Raw genomic sequence first — 17643 nt, 5'->3', positions numbered from 1 at the left:
CCTAATCATCACTCACACTTGACGGTTGAGATCCTTGGCCCATAAACACTGGCAGGTGTACTTTGATTGGTCAAAGTACAGAAAGCACACATAAAGCACGCACACTTGATAAGGAATGTCTGTGGTTGTGTCTTCTTAACCATCACCATTTTGTGTTGCCACTCCGATGTTCTTCGTGTTTCACTGTTGCAGTCATCACACTTGGGATATCTACCTGCAGGTAGCCCTCAGTCGGCCCGAATACCAGAGGCTTAGTATTTCTGTGTCAGTTGCTGTCGCTTCAGGTCTGACGTCAGGTCGTCAGGGGTATAAAAACAGGCAGCCGATGCCGTTACATCAGTCTTTTGTTGAGGAGCTCGAAGCAGAAGCAGTTCGCATGAGTGCCGGTCGGCGCTACCTGAGTTTTAGTTTCCGAATTAAATCATCCTGAAGTCTTCTAAAGCTAAGTACTCCATTGGGGATCCTTTTTTCTTGCTCTTACCAATATCAGAAAAAGTTAACAATTGCCTCGCCTGTGGAAAGCAAATACCACACCGAGATTTCCATTCTTACTGCATCACCTGTTTAGGTCTAGACCACGACGTACCTCGCTGTCGGTTTTGTGCTTTGTTCAACGCCCGAACTATTCATCGTTGGGCCCTTATTGTCGCTAGATACTTTCGTTGTCGATCTCCATATTCCAAAATGGCTTCGGTAAGCCATCTTTCTATCAGTCTTCCGAAAAAACGTAAGGATAAAGATTGAGACAGACCGCACAGGTACAAAACTGCAGACACTTCCGTTAAGCTAGTCGCCAGTTCTACGGTACTCAGGTGCTTTCACAGACCCTGATGCCCACTTCGATGGATTCGCAGGCCGCTACCGAGACCCATTCAGAGTCCAGTATGCTGTGAGACTCTTCTTTGACAATGGAACCTGCAGATGTCTCTACCTTAGATGGGTCCGGAGCTGCTGTGCAGGCACCGGCTTCCTGGGAAGTTCTTCACATTACCGATACTCGACACAAACTGACGACTTCTTTTGCACCTTCAATTCTGTCTAAAACTACTGAGTTTCTAAGGCCAAGAGCACGAGCTACGCTTAAAAAAATGATGACCCAAACTCAAGCACCTGCTTCCTTGCCGCAGTCTCAAATGCTTAAAATGGCAGAAGACCTGATCGTGCTGATTAGGGGAAGCCAGCCTTCCCTTGCTAAGAGAAAAAGAGACCTGTCCCCAGCAGCTTTAACTCACCAAGAGTCCGACTCTGAGGTTTCTGAATATGAAGACATGCCTTTATCTGCTTATTAGGATTCAGATGCAGAGGAATCCATTCCCTCTGCTTCCCCTCCAGAGGATTTTTCTTTTGGTAAAACCCTACATACTTTAAGAGAGCATATACACTGGGAATGCCAGGATTATCCTCAGTCCAAAAAGAGACTCGGAATTTTTAGATTTTCCACAGCATAAACCCTTAGCTATCCCTCCTGTTCTGGATGTTGTGGATGATGTCTTTATGGAATCCAGTCTAACTCCTGATACTTTACCCCCTGCTCCAAGGAAACCAGACTGGTACTAGAGTCCCTGACTCTCACAAATTTCTTTTCAAAAATCCTACTGCTGACCCAGAGGTCATCTCCCAAGGGCCTAAAGGCATAAAAGCAACTACAGCTAAGAATCCCACCCCTTCAGACAGGGATTCACGAGCTTTAGACAGATGGAGTAAAAAAGTATACACCTCTGCAACTCTCGCCATTAGGGCATTGAATTGCCAGTTTCACATGCTGGAATACTAGCAACATATTATGGAACTTAAGCAAAAATTATCTACTTTTCTTGACTGTGCAGAAAATAAAGAATTACAGGAGCTTATGCATTCTGAAAACCAAGTCAGCAAGCATACCTTGCAATGTGGGATTGACGCCCTAGAAGCATCTTGCAGGACAACAGTCATAGGTTCTGTACTTAGAAGGCATGCTTGGCTTAAGGAGCAGACCTTGCCAGACCATGTCAAATCAAAAGTACTGGATGCTCCTTTGAACAAGGACAATCTGTTTGGCACCAGAGCAGAAGAGGTTCTAAAAAAGATGGAAGAAAAAGCTAAGTCTATGCAGACAGTCAAAGATTTTTTGCAAGTGCAGCCTCCAAGATTCAGTAGGCATTGCCCCTCGAAACATTGGTCCTTTCCAGCCCCCTCAAGGCCATCTCAAACTAGACCCAGGGGGAACAGACCCCCCCCCCCTCCACCCAGATAACAGTCTCAGGGTATGCAGAGATCAGAGCAATGAAGTACCTCCACTTCTAAAACATGGAAAGAATTCACAATGACTTCTCAACTCCACTCCTCACCTCTGCCCAATTGCTCGTGCCTCTAAGAGGAAAACTTGCCCACCATGCAAAAAACTAGACCTCCATCACCAAAGACCGATGGGTCCTCAAAATCGTATCGCAGGGGTACAGATTTTACTTCCACTCACTGCCAACCCCAAAAGGGTTCCCAAACCTTCCTCCAAACCAGTGGGCAGAGGCACAAAACCAAGTTCAGTCCCTGCTCTCCATAAGGGCATTTCAACCTGTTCCTGCAGAACAGATAGGTCAAGGGGTTTATTCCAGACTTTTCCTGGTACCCAGAAAACAGGGCACTTGGCGCTCAATCCTAGATCTTTGCATTCTAAACACCTTCCTGCTGGTACCAAAATTTAAAATGCTCACCCTTTAGCAGCTTTTTCCTACGCTGTCCAAAGATGCCTGGTTAGCCACCCTAGACCTAAAAGAAGCCTATCTGCACATCCATAGCAGGAACTCATGCAGGAAATATCTACATTCAGGAGAGCATCTATGCATTATCACTTCTCTGCACTTCCCTTTGGCTTATCCACTGCTCCCAGTGCTCCCAGAGTCTTCACAAAATGCCTGGCACCAGCCATTGCCTATTGCAGACAGAGAAAGATTCAAATATACCCTTACTTGAACGATTGCCTGATTCAGGCAGACAGTCAGGAAAACGGTTGCATCATCTGACATTTGTAAAGAACCTTCTAACCTCCCTGGGGTACACTATCAATGAAAAGAAATCAAAACTAGTCCCCAGTCAAAAGATTGCATTCCTGGGAGCAAGCTTGGACTCAGCATCCCAGATAGCATTCCTTACTCCAGAAAAACAAGCCTATCTAACAGGCTACTTCACTCAAATGACCACCAGAACCTAGCTATCCACAAGTAAAATCCTGCAGGCTCTAGGGTTCATGGCCTCTTGCATTCTACTAATTCCATATGACAGACTGCATATGAGGAAACTTCAGTGGTACTTAAAACGTCTTTGGTGCCAGCATTCTCAGGACCTGGAAACCATCATACCTATCATACCTTGTCTAAGGACAGAGTTTCTTTGGTGGGCAGCAGCATGCAACCACAACAAGGGACTTCCCTTTACACAACCCCACGCTGCCCAGACCCTAACCACAGATGCATCAGACTATGCCTGGGGGGCACATCTGGACGACAAGTGCATTCAGGGCCACTAGACCCCAAGTCAAATTCATCTGCACATCATCCAAAAAGAGATGCTAGCTGTTCAGCACTCTGACAGCTTTCAGATCCCTACTCTCACCAGGACCCCTGCTAATAAAAACAGACAACACCACAGTGATGTGGTACATCAACAAGCAGGGGGGAGTACCCAATCTTACCCACTCTGCAGGCTAGCCATGACCGTGAAGAATATAGCCTTGGCCATGCATATTTATCTGCAAGCTCAATTCCTGCCAGACAAACAAAACTCTCTGGCAAACTTGAGCAGAAATCTCCTAGACCCACACAAGTGGCAATTAGACACCAACACTTTCAGCCTTCTAACCCAGAAATGGGGGACCCCGGAGGTGGACCTTTTTGCCTACCCCTACAATCACCAGCTCAGCAAATTCTGCACCAGGACACCTCACAGCAGTGCCTGAAAAGTGGATGCCCTATCCTTCCACTGGGTAAACCTTGCAATCTATGCATTTCCCCCCTCTGCCTCTTCTTACAAGAGTATTACTCAAGATAAGATGGGGGCAATCCTGATTGCCCCAGACTGGCCACACCAGCACTTGTACCCACTACTGCGCAGTCTGTCACCGATGCTACCATGGCATCTACCACAGATCCCAACCCTCCTCACTCAGCAGGAGGGACAGATCTAGCATCTGCAACTGCAAACCCTGAACCTTTCAGCCTGGCTTATTCCTTGAATTCTCCCCCAGTGGCCAGCCTAAGCAAGCAGGTGCTGGACAACATTCTTGAAGCCAGAAGATCCAGTACAAGGAAATCCTATGCTGATAAGTGGAAAATGTATTGTTCCTGGATTCACTCTAAAGGAGCGGACACAGCACTACCCTCCGTACCTCTATTCCTGGATTACCTAGCAGATCTACTCCACAGAGGCCTATCCTTCTCTTCCATTAAGATCCATGCCTCTGCCATCTCGGCTCATTACAACACTGAGCCATCTCTCTTCTCTCATCCTCTCATCAAACAGATCTTGAGAGGGATCAACAACTTAAGGCCACCAAGGAGAGCCCCCACCCCTATTTGAGACCTTAACTTTGTACTGAAAAAGCTCACTCTACCCCCTTTTGAGCCAGCAGCGTCAGCAGTTAAAATTCCTCTCCTAGAAAACAGCCTTGCTTCTCGCCATCACTTCAGCTAGAAAAGTGTCTGAGCTACAAGCACTTATGGCTGTGGAACCCTTCATTATTTTTCATGCTGACAGGGTCTCCCTGAGGACTAACTCTACTTTTATGCCTGTGGTATCCAGTGTGGCTCTCAACCAATCTATCCATTTGCCAACCTTCTTCCCTAATCCTCTAAATAAAGGGGAAAGGATCCTGCACTCTTTAGACATGCACAGACAGCTCGGATCCTGCACTCTTTAGACATGCACAGACAGCTCAGATTCTACCTTGATAGGACCAAGCCCTTCAGGAAATCTGACCAGTTACTAGTCAGCTTTGCACCAGGGGCAGAGGGCAAAGCCATATCAAAACAAACCATCTCCAAAGGGATAGCACAATGTGTCCATTTCTGTTACAAACACCTTAGGAAACCAGCCCCTCTGGGGGTCAGAACACATTCCACTAGGGCAACTTCAACCTCTACAGCATTCCTCAAAGGAGTCCCTACCAGGGACATTTTGGAAGCTGCTACCTGGAGTTCTGTTAACACCTTCCCCAAGCATTACAATCTACCTATCTTTTCCATATCCAGGGTGGGTTTTGCAACAGCAGTCCTGCATGGCATACTAGCCAGCCCCAACTCTTCTTGACTGCCTCCACCCACTCTTCAGCTTTAGGAATCAACCCAAGTGTGATGACTGCAATGGTGAAACACGAAGAACTTAGTACAGTTGTGTACACTTAGCATAAATGTAGATGTTCAAGTGTATTCATTATTGCAGTCCTGGTTTTCCACCCTCACCCCTCCTTGTCTCTCTCTCTCTCCCTCTCTCCTTCTCTATCTCTGTAACTCACCCCTTACAGGGCTATTGGTATTTACTTTTTACTGGTGGTGTTTTTTCCACCATAACTTAGCTCCCTATTTGGGGGGGGGGCTCCTGATATTTGGGCCAAGAGAAACTGATGTAATGGCATCTGCTGCCTGCTTTTATACCCCTGATGACCTGACATCAGTCCTGAAGCGACAGCAACTAACACAAATACAAAATCTCTGGTATTCGGGCTGACTGAGGGCTACCTGCAGGCAGATAACCCAAGTGTGATGACTGCAACAGTGAATACACTTAAACATCTACATTTATGGTAAGTGTACACAACTGTATTGTCTTGTAAGTCTTCAATTACCCCTCCCCCCCAGACAAGATGAGTGCAAAAAGAAAGAGCTATTCCATCGAGTACAAGAAAGGAATCGTGAAGGACTCCCGGGAAAAGAATCTGATGGCTTTCTGCAAAGAAAAGAAGTTAGAGCGATAACCTCAGTCAACAGGCCGCCGAGTGAAATGCTAATAAGTGCAAGTGTGGCTCAGGTCGGCAACCATTATTTCCTGAGCTGGAAGACATCATCTGTGAATGGATTGCTAACAGGAGGGCAAAGGTTATAGCTGTGCGCAGGACTGATATTCAGGGATTTCCCCGTGTAATGGCACCACAGTTAGAAATATCCCCAGAAGAATTCAAAGCATCACAACATTGGCTGGATGGCTTCCTTCAGCGATATGAACTAAGAAGATCAATAACACTGTTCAAGCTGGAAGATACTGAAGTTTTTAAACATGCACTTGAGTCCAAGTTCATTGTTGATGGCATCGACTTTTCTAAATACTAACTCTGCAACATGATTGCTATGGATGAAACCGCAGTGTTTATGGGCCAAGGATCTCAAACAGCAATTGATCAGAGGGGTGCCTCGTCATTCTACATTCCCTTCACTGGTTACGAGAGTGCATGTGTTACGTGTATTTTGGCAATTTGTCTAGTTGGAAAGAAAACCCCACCTCTAATCATTAGTAAGGGCAAGAAAAATAAGATTGAACATGTTTCAGACATTTACATTCTGGAAACCAAAAAAGTCTGGTGCACACAAGCAAGTTATAAGGAAGTGGGTCAGTGTAATGCTGCCACTTGTTTTGCGAGGTGGCGAAAGAGGTCTGCTAGTCTGGGATTCAGCCAGCACTCATCATGCTAAAGACATGAAGAAATTCCTTGCACGGAGAAGAATAGATCAAATAATGATTCCCACAGGAATGACTGCCTATCTCCAGACACTTGATACTGCAATAAACAAGCCATTCAAGGGCCATTTGTGCATGGAACTCGGTGACTACATTGAAAATAGAATGGAGAGAAATCAGCATGAAAACTTTGTGAAGTCTAGCCTGCAAGAGGTTGTGACTTGGGTGAAAAATTCATGAGATAAAATCACTGACAGTTGTTCATAAGTTCATAGGTAAGTACTAGGCTATTGGCCCAAGGGCCTAAGTAAGCCTAGCCAACAAGGTTCCCTGGCTTACGTCACCCAAGAAAGTTAATTTCCTGTGCCCCTGTCGAGCAGAGCCACAGAAGTGATCCCCCAGGGTGTATTTCCTATTTCCCATCCACTCATCAAGATTTTTTTTGAAGAGTGTTAATGAGGAACTTAGCTTGACATAGATGGGTAGCTTGTTCCAGAGTATAGGAAGTCTCTGGGACAGGAATCTGCACCTCCAGCATGTCCTGTTTATTGTGGTGACAAGGTTTAGGTCCCTAGAGCATGTAGCTTGGAGGGATTGGGATTTCTTAAGGTGTAGCATGTCCAACAGCTCTGGGTTTGACATAACTTTATATATTAGGCAGAGGTCTCCTCTGAGTAGGCGATATGCTACAGAGTAAAGCTGGAGTTTTTTTGAGACTGTCAGTATAGGGCATCTGTTTGAGGCCAGTAATCCTCTTTGTGAGGTATTTCTGTGGCCTTTTTTAGCTGCTGCAGATGTCTTGTGAGGTACATTCCAAAAGGGGTGTTGTACTCTATAATCAGTCTGAGTGCCGAGTAGAGGGGAACAATGACCTCTTTTTTCCTGGATGAGAACCCTTTTGTGATAAGGTGTGCCACAGAGAAAGGTTTCCTGACTACAGTGGCGATGTGATTATCAAAGGAAGAGACTACTGTCCACCTGGGTCCCAAGGTCTCTCATTACACATTCGGCATCAAGTAGACTGCCATTTATGTGGTAGTTCTTGGGTACGGAGTTTTTACCAAAGGGAATGACAGTGCACTTTTTGGCATTGAGTTTGAGGCCATGCATCTGTCTCAGTGAGGCCCTTCTGTAGGATTTCCACATCATTTGGGGACTCAACTATGGTTCCTAGTTTGCAGTCATCTGCGAACTTCATTAGCCAGAGGCCTTATGTGTTAGCCTGTACTTCAGGGAAGTAGATACCAAACAGGAGAGGACCCAGGACTGAGCCCTGTGTTACTTCACTTGTCACTGGTTTGAAGTCAGATTTGGAGTCTGCAACTTATACAGTGTGGGTTCTGTCAGTGAGCCAGTTGGCAACCCATCTTGTGACGTAGGGATTTATACCTAGTTTAGTGAGTTTAGCTATAATTCCAGAATGGGGGATAGTGTCGAAAGCCTTGGCGAGGTCAAGATAGGCTGTTTGAACCACCTTACCCTCATCTGTGGCTTTGGTGACTGCCTCAAAGAAGTCGATCAGGTTCAGAAGGCATGATCTGCCTTTCACAAACCCGAACTGGGTGGGGTCCAGAGTTTGAAGGTTACCTATGTCTTTGTTTATGAGTTCCATGATGATACGTTCCATGGCCATGCAGACCAGGCTCATCAGGCTAATAGGCCAATAGTTCCCAGGGTCAGTGTTGGCTCCCCCTTTTTGAAGTGGGATAACTGTTGCTGTGCAGCATTCATTGGGCACAAAGTCTGACATCAGACAGTGATTGAACATGGTGCTTAGGTTGGGAGCCAGTTTGTTCTGAAGTTCTTGTAAAACACAGCCTGGGATGTTGTCCGGTCCCATGGATGCAGTGTTTTTGGTTTTAGAGAGTGCAGCTTTTACCTGCATAGATGTAATTACAGGGACTCTGCATTCTTCCTGTATAGATATGGGCCCTTTAGGGGGTGAGGGGGCAGGTAAAGTTAGCACTGAACCTATTTGCCAGGATGTTGGCAATATCGGTTGGTTCTGTAATTTTCATGCCATTGTGCTCTCAGAGCAGATGTGGGTGTTGCCAATGAGATTCTTGACATAGCTATAGAATGCTTTGTGATTGACCTTAGAATCAGTGGCAATTTTGTTTTCATAGCTAGCTTTGAAGGATCTGATAAGGGATCTCAACTTCTTACTGAGGCTGACCAGGCAGCTCCTCTACTCATGGAATTTTACTCTCTTTTGCAACAGTTTCTTCCTTCTGTTGTAGAGTTTGTTAATGGCAGGGGACCACCAGATTGGCTTCCTTTTTTTGGAGGATAGCGTCTTGGTTCTGTTTGGGATAGCACGATCCATCACTCGTGTAAGTGCTTATAGTTTTTTTTAGGATTCAGCAGCCGGAACTGTATTGTCCATCTGCATGGGTGTCATGAAGTTCGCCACTTCTGTCTTAAGAAGCATGAAGTTGGCTTTGGAGAATTTTTTTAGTGTGGTTTCCTAAATGGTGGGTGGGGGGTGGGATGTGGATATCTAGGGTGATTAGCTTATGGTCGGATCTGACCAACGAGGAGTTGATTTCAGGTGTGGAACACCGGTCACTCATGTTGGTAATGACTAGGTCTAGGATATTGTTGCCACTGGTGGGGGTGTGGATAAGTTGATCCAGGGCATTGGAATTTATGAATTCCAGAAAGTGTTGAGTGAAGGAGTCGGTACATGAGTAGTTTTCCCTGTTAATGGTGGGGTAGTTGAAATCGCCCATTATTATCGTGTTTGGTTTAACCTTAATATTTTCCAGTACATCAAGAAAAGAGGAGTGTGAATCATGGGGCATGGTGGGGGATCTGTAGCAAGCTACAATTTGGATTGCAGTTTTGCCCAGAGTTAGTTGCACATGGATAACCTTGGATGCATTATGCTGCACAACTATCCTGGAGGTGTGGATATCCTTAATGAATATGGACACAGCTGTGCCTTTGGTGCTCTTGTCCAGGTTAGATGGTCGAAAAGTGTGGTATGAGTTATAGCCTGGTAATGCAGGGGTGCTCTCTAGAGCATTGAACCAGGTCTCAGTCACTGCACAGATATCGATGTTCTCCATTTTAAGGAGTGCCTTGAGTGAGTGCATTTTGAGATTTAGACTTCTAGCATTGAGTAGCATTACCCTCAGTTTTTGCTTGCCTGTTACGGTGGTGAATTTGTCATTTTAACCTTGCCTAAAAAAGGCACTGTAGGGGCGGCAAGAGCCTTAACCAGTATCTGGAATCCCAGGGGCGACAGGTGCAGGCCATCTCTGGAAAAGCATTGTGGTCTGTCGACCATGTCGTCCTAGGCAGAGAGATACTGGATCCTCTCAGAATGACACCAGAAGCTTAGCCAATTGTTGAAGTCAATCATTTTATCCTTGTAATGCGGTATCATTCTGGGCGATGGCAGGATGCTACTCAGGGCTAGGGACAAACCTGCCTGGGCTATAAGATCGGAGATGTCTTCCATGTCTCTCTTCATGTAGTCCAGGGAAGTATGTCTCAGGTCATTCACACCAACATGGACAATGACAGAGTCATATTTGTACTTGTTATGGAGTGACCTGAGTGCGTGGATTATGTGGGGATCCTGGCACCCAACAGGCAGCTGACAGTAACCTTCTCCTTGTTTAACCTGGTGAGTGGGACATCACTGTGCCTGACTAGAGAGTCACCTATGACTAGTGTGTTTGGTACGTTGCTTTGCTTTATCGGCTGTGGTTTATTGGCACACTGAGTCTGTGGGCTGTGTGTCATTTGGGTTGTGGTGGGGGGATAGAGGTTGCTTGCGTTTCTCCTTTGTAGGTCTCTGTTGCTTGAGCAGATTACTATTGAGAGCCTCTGCAAATGTTTGTGTTTCTATATGTGGATTTTGGTGGTGTAGGTTTAGTGGGACTATGTGATGAGTGTGGTGTGGTGCAAGTGTTTACCTTCTCTTCTTGACTGTCAAGTGCTGTCTTGGTTGGAGAGAGCTTTACCTCCAGTTTGGCTCGATAAGTGCATCTCTCGCAGGTTGTGGTGTTGGGTGGTAGGAAGAGAGGTTATCTGTGTACATGAGGCAATTGCTACATTGCCTCAAGATGCCCAAATTCATCAGATAAACAGGAGAGAACACTGGGAGCTGACCCTTGGACATGCCTGAATAAAAAACTACTTTCCTCTAGACAAATGAGGAAAGTGAGTATAAGAGCTGTTTTTCTCTAAGCAAGTGAGGAAAGTAAGTGCAAAAACTATTTTCCTCTAGGTTGGCAGGAAGGTTGAGTGTTCTAGTAATTTGTAGCTTATTTAGTGCTAACAAGTTCTGAACAAGTGCTGAGCATGAATAAGCAAATTCAAGTGCTAAAACTAAGAATCTGTACCTGGATTTTGTGGTAGATAGGCTACCTAGTGCTTACCACTCCCACTGATAAGCTAGAGTGCTTTCCTCCAACACAGAATGGCTTGGGGGCTCAGAAGCTTATAAGCAGTCCTGGATGCAGCAAATCTATATCTGGACTAGACTAGTTACAGGAAAGGTGGGAAACAAGAGCAAGCATGGGCTTTTAAACCAGAAAGTTGAAAGAGATGGAAAAACTGCCTAAACGGCCAATAACCTACAATTTCTGGGCCAGAAACCACTCTTGGGGTGATAGGCTACCTAGTGCTTACCACTCCCATTGATAAGCTGGAAGGCTTCCCTCCAACACAGAAAGGCTTGGGGGGGGGGGGCAGAAGCTTGCAAGCAGTGCTGGATGCAGCAAAGCTGTATCTGAACTAAACTAGTTGCAGGAAAGGTGGAAAACAAGCGCAAATGCAGGCTTTTAAACCAGAAACTTGAGAGATGTGGAAAAACAGCCCAACTGTGTTGCCAATGCACTATGAGCAGGCTACTTGGACAAGCAGTGCTCATTTAAGGAGAGCTCTATTGCTAGGCATGACAGATTGGGGCCAATGGTTATACAGGAAATGGAGTCGCAAGAAATTCAGGCCAGAATTCAGGGGTTGAAGACTTGTGACAGTGTTCCAGAAGAAGATGACATGACTGTATTTGAATAACTTTTTCATTATCGGGAAAGCAGAATGGATTGCTTCTGCTTTCAGTTTTATTCCCCTCCTCTAATACACATGTACTGAGAGAAATATTGCACTTGAAAGCCAAGGTGTAGATATTCTGAAGTTGAAATGTTTGTTGGACTGTTTATGTAGAATTCTCACACAACTGTTAACGCATTGCTTAGAACTGTTGTCCAATAACAGAAAAGTACCAAATAAATGTCAATTTGTGTACATGAATGAATGTTGATTTTTGTACATGAATAAATGTCGATTTGTGTACATGAATAAATGTCAATTTTTGTACATGAATATATGAATAAATGTAGTGGGTAAATAAGGCATCCCCTGAAAATAAGCTGTAATGCGTATTTTGGTGGGGGAAAGAGGATAAGATTTGGTCTTATTTTCGGGGAAATACGGTATGAGTGATGGGACGTCACCCGGAGCTGGGACCCGGACTCTGACAAGACACCCTTTTCCTTAATGCCTGGAGGCTGCTAAACTGTGCCGTGTCCCCGTGCACTCTGAGCCTCTCAGGGGACCTCCCTCCAATCCCAGCCGGACCTGCAGAACTCCCTTTGGCCGCCGAGGGGCAGGCCCACTCTCATCGGGACTTCCACGTCGTCCTCCTTTCCGGTCCAGAGCACCACGGTCCCCATCTTCCCCCAGATCTCCTGAAGGCTGCCAAGTTGTGTCCTGTCCCTGTGCCCTTGCGGTCCTCTCAGAGGGCTTCCCTCTGATCCAGACCAGCCCCGCTGAACTCCCCTCTGCCTCAACGGGGCAGGTACGCTCCCATGGGGCTTCTCCGTCCCCCCTGCTTTCCCGTCCAGAGGGATTCTGGTGAGTTTGTGATATTTCAGGGATGCCATCAGGTACGGGGCAAGGTCAGACACCTTCCCCCTGTGCCTGGCAGGAGCTCTCTGGGTCCCGCAGACTCCCACCGGTCGCTCCCTTGAGGACTTTTGTCGCGGGGGCACCGCCTGCCTCCTCTCACCTGGCAGGAGCTCTCCTGGCCCCGCAGCCTTCCACCAGTGGCTCCCTTAAGGACTTTCACCTGGAGGGGGAACGATCCAGACCCTCTCACCTGGGCAGGAGCTCTCCCTCCCTCCCTGGCCGCTTTCTGCATCTCTCCCCCTTCCGGACGTCCATCCCGGAGGGGGATGTTGTCCGGCCTCCCCCTCACCCAGGTGGGAGCTCTCCCTGTCCTGCAGATTTCTGCCCCTCTCTACCTTTCAGACTTCCATGGGGAGGGACCCCCTCCGGGCTTCCACTTTTACTCTGGCAGGAGGGCTGTTTTTCCTGCCAAGCCATGCCATGTCCTCATGCCCTCGGAGCCTCTCAGGGGGACCTCCCTCCAATCCCAGCCGCCCTCACGGAACTCGCCTTGGCTGTCAAGGAGTAGGCCTGCTCTCATTGAGACTTCCGAGCCCCCTGTCTTTCCGGTCCAGAGCTATTCTGGGGACTTTGTGACATTTCTGGGATGCAGTCAGGTACTGGGCGAGGTCTTATGCCTTCCCCCTGCCTGGCAGGAGCTCTCCAGGCCCACAGCCAACCACCAGATGCTCCCTTGGAGACTTCCGTCATGGGGGGCTCCGCCTGACCCAGCACACTCGGGCAGGAGCACTCAAGACTGCGTGGCCTTATGCCAGCCCTTCTCTTGAGGAATTCCATTGTGGGGGGCTCCGCCTTAACCCGCTCACCCAGGCAGGAGCACTCCTGGACCCGCAGTCTTCTGCCAGATGCTCCCTTGAAGACTTCCGCCCCACTGGGGTGGGCATGATCCGGACCCTCCCACCCCGGCAGGAGCACTCCTTGCCAGCCACTTTCCACCTCTCTTTCCCCCTCCAAACTTCCATCCCGGAGGGGGCCACAGTCCAGACCCCCTCTCCCAGGCGGCAGCTCTCCTAGCTCAGCCATTTTCCACCTCTCTCTCCATTAAGGACTTCTATTGGGAGGGACCCCCTCATGGCTTCCACTTCTACCCAGGTGGGAGAGCTTTTTTCCCGGGTTACATAACTCTTGGAGGCCGCCAATTTGTAATGAGTCCAACCCTGCCCTCAGAGTCTCTCAGGGGAGCTTCCATCCGATCTTTTCCAGCCTCGTGGAACTCTCCTGGGCCACAAGGCCTCAGCCAGACACTCTAGACTTCCGTGACGCCAGCTCTCCCTTTTGCCCTCCACCTAGGGCTTTCAGACTCGCACAGGATATGGTCCCGGGTCCTGGCATCTCAGCCCATTTCGTCTCGCACCTCTGTCTCTCTCTCTCTCCTCGGCGGCACCAATGAACGTGCTTCACTTCAAGCCTTCTGGCACGTGCCTCCTTGCCTCCTGAGTGGTGCCGTTCACAGGGCGGCATCCCTGCAGTGCCGGGTGAAGGACCGGAGGCTGACCCAGTGCCTGCGGATGGTCCCGGTTGCAAGATGCCATGGTGGCCGTATCTCCACACCTCTGTTCGCTGGGAGGACGGCATCGCAGATCTGGCTTCCAATGGTGGCCCTCGGCATTCCCGCACTGTCGGCCGACTCCCCCAGCCGGTCCTGGGTGCGAGATGCTACGGTGGCCATATCTCCTCTCCCCAGGCGCCGGGAGGACAGGATCCTGGATCTGGTTTCCCCAGATGGGCCTCTGCCGTCTCTCAAGAAACACACACTCACCGCTGGGTCGCCCCTTCCGGGATGACCCTTAAGCCCGAGTATGCAATCCTTGGCCCCTTCCATGCCAGCGAGGGTTCCGGCTATCTTTTTGGAGGCATTGGAGAGTGCAGAGCAAGGGGTGCAATGTGAGAGGCCTCGCTGCCCAGTCACCCCACCGGGGTGACCCTTAAGCTTGAGTACGTAATCCTCAGGCCCTTCTGCACCCGCAGCACAAAAGAAAGGAAATGTATAATTAAATTAGGAGGTTTGTTTGCACCTGGACTAAATGGGCATCTCTAATTAGTCACATAATGGCAGGCTTTAGAGTATGTAAGGGATGAGCGTATTGTATTTCATTACACTGATGAAGGCTATTTGTTATACTAGCCGAAACTCCTGCCCGAGTGTGCTGGGTCAGGCAGAGCCCCCCCATGACGGAAGTCTCCAAGGGAGCATCTGGTGGTTAGCTGTGGGCCTGGAGAGCTCCTGCCAGGCAGGGGGAAGGCATCAGACCTCGCCCGGTACCTGACTGCATCCCAGAAATGTCGCAAATATTTCTCTGCAGGTATGGCAGCTGCAAGGTCTCAAAAATTCTTAGTACAAAATAAAAATTTGACCAGCAGACAGTGGCAGCAACCTATTATTTATTACTATTTATGTATACACTTATACATACATGTTATGCAAGAACAAGTTAAACAGACCGGTTTCGGCTAGTATAACAAATAGCCTTCATCAGTGTAATGAAATACAATAGGCTCATCCCTTATATACTCTAAAGCCTGCCATTATGTGACTAATTAGAGATGCTCATTTAGTCCAGGTGCAAACAAACCTCCTAATTTAATTATCCATTTCCTTTCTTTTATGTTTAATAATGCATGCCAGCCTGATTTATTGAATTTAATACCTAGAATACGATCAATAATGATGAAATTAAATGAAGCATTTTATGTAGCATAGTGTGTTTATATAGGGTATTGGTATTTCTTTGAAGTTTAATATCACTAAGGTGTTCTGATATTCTATATTTGACTGGTCTTGAAGTCTGACCTATATAGAAGGCAGTGTATTTACAAAACAGCAGGATATATAACCCAGTCTGAGTTGCAGTTAGCAAAAAAGGAAATGTCATATACCCGGCTTGTATTCTTACTGCTGAAACTTTTCATTTTCATTATTCTGGGACAATATGTACAATGACCACAACGGAAACAGCCAGTGGCAATGTGTTCTTCAAGTGTACCCTGTAGGCTTTCTTTTTTCTTGTAAGACCCTTGCTTGTAATGATTAAAGTAAGAAGCCAGATTTGTTCCTTTTCTAATGGAAAATCGGCATCTATTCCGTATTAATCCAGAAAGTTTACTTTCCGCAAGCAAGATGTTCCAGTTGCACTGGACACTGTCTATTAGTGCCCCAGTATTCCTTCCATAGGTCGTAACAAACCGTAAGGTACATTATTGTCTATCATCTTGGATTTTATATTGAAGAAGATTTTCTCTATATATATTTTCCACCCTATTTTTAGCTTTATGAACATAGCCTTTGTGTAACCCCTTTCTTTAAACCTAAGGGTAAGGTCATCTCTGAAATGCTTGTGTGTGTCATTATCTGAGCATATACGTTTAATCCTCATGTATTGTGACTTTGGTATATTTTTGCAGATATGTGGAGGATGATAGCTGGTGGCATGGAGAAAAGGGAGTTATATACTGGGAATTTGCGATAAACGTCAGAAATCAAGGTGTTGTCAGGAGCTTTGATGACCATTACATCCAAAAAAGTTATCCGTTCCTTATTTTGGTTTACCGTAAACTCAGTCCCCCATTTATTTTCATTCAGATAACTAACAAATTCAAAAAGATGTTAACCAGAAAAAACGAACGAACACCAACAATGAATTCAAAACCAGGAACTGCTGTAGTCAAAGTAGCAAACCAAACGAAGTTGAAAATAAATTTAATGTAAAGCGCTTTTCGTTTGCACATTGTGTAAATGAGAAGCGCTTTACATTAAATTTATTTTCAACTTCGTTTGGTTTGCTACTTTGACTACAGCAGTTCCTGGTTTTGAATTCAAATTCAAAAAGATGTTCCTTATCCGAACTCCATACCATCCAGCAATCATCCAGATATCTTTTCCTAAATGTCTGTTTCATCCATGTACAAATTGTGGGAGCTATCATATATAATTTGCTCCTCTATATATGCCATAAATAGGTCAGCATATATGGGGCAAAAGATGCCCCCATTGTTGTACCTTGAATCTGTAAATAGCATTTGTCATGATAGAAGACATTTTTAGTGAGTACATGCTCGGTAAGACAGTTAAGAAGTGTATTGAAGACAGATTAGTATAACTCTGATCTATATAACCAATATTCTAATGCTTCATTACCAGCCCAGTGTGGAATGTTGGTATATAGGGCTTTAACGTCTAAGGTGCAGAGTAACCAACCTGCCTCCAATTGCATTTCAGAGATGACCTGAAGAAATTCTGTGGTATCCCTAAGACGGGCCCTTACCCATTTAAGAAGTGGTTTAAGATATTTAGTAAGATATTGGGACAAAGGTTCTGTTAATGAGCCCTTCCCAGATACTATAGGTCTACCTAGAGGGTTACGAAGATTTTTGTGAATTTTCGGCAGAAAATATATATATTGATTATTAGGGTCTGATATCATCAGGTGTTTCCTGGTAGTATCTGTGATAATGCCCTCTTCCACTGCTAGGAATAAGAGTTCATCAATCTGTTTTTTGAAATGTGGGGTAGGATTATATGTTAGATGTAAATAGTATCTACCATCTGCAAGTTGTTTATTAGCTTCCTTGTTTGTCGCATTGTATCCAGTCTTGGATAACCACCGTCCCTCCTTTGTCTGCCCTTAGAATGACTAGTTCATGATTATTTGCTAGTCTAGAAATTGCTGTCATCTCAGTCTTAGAAATGTTACTAGTCCTAACCTGGCTTTCCCTAGAACAAAAGTGCAGGTCCTTAAGAATCGAATTTTGAAATATAAATACATTATGGTTCACTGGGGGAGTAAAGGTAGGTTTATGACAAGTAAATTCTTCATTTACACCCTTAGATTCTTGGTCCTGAAAAAAATAATTTCAAGTTAAGGTTTCGACAAAATGCACTCACATCTTTAGCAAAGTTTTCCGCAGTCACAAAAGAGCCAGGTATGAATGACAATCTTTTATTAAGAATATCCACCTCCAAGGAAGAGAGGGGGTGGGATGATATATTCAGCACATTTTCATTTACTGTTTCTGTACATACATTTGAAATAATCCCTCCATATTGTCCACATTTCCTGTGCTTTTTGCCCCCCCCCC

General features: G+C 46.2%; 1 protein-coding gene across 3 annotated transcripts in view; it reads left to right on the top strand.

The window, feature by feature from the left end:
* RAPGEF5 (Rap guanine nucleotide exchange factor 5) overlaps positions 1 to 17643 on the top strand; it is a 1983710-nt gene that overhangs the window by 996751 nt on the left and 969316 nt on the right. The window lies entirely within an intron of this gene.

This window comes from Protopterus annectens, chromosome 3.part0 (genome assembly GCF_019279795.1).
Source record: "Protopterus annectens isolate FY-2018-M chromosome 3.part0, PAN1.0, whole genome shotgun sequence".
Taxonomy (NCBI): Eukaryota; Metazoa; Chordata; order Ceratodontiformes; family Protopteridae; genus Protopterus; species Protopterus annectens.
The sequence above is the reverse complement of the archived record's forward strand: the minus strand, read 5'-3'. Positions and strand labels throughout refer to the sequence as shown.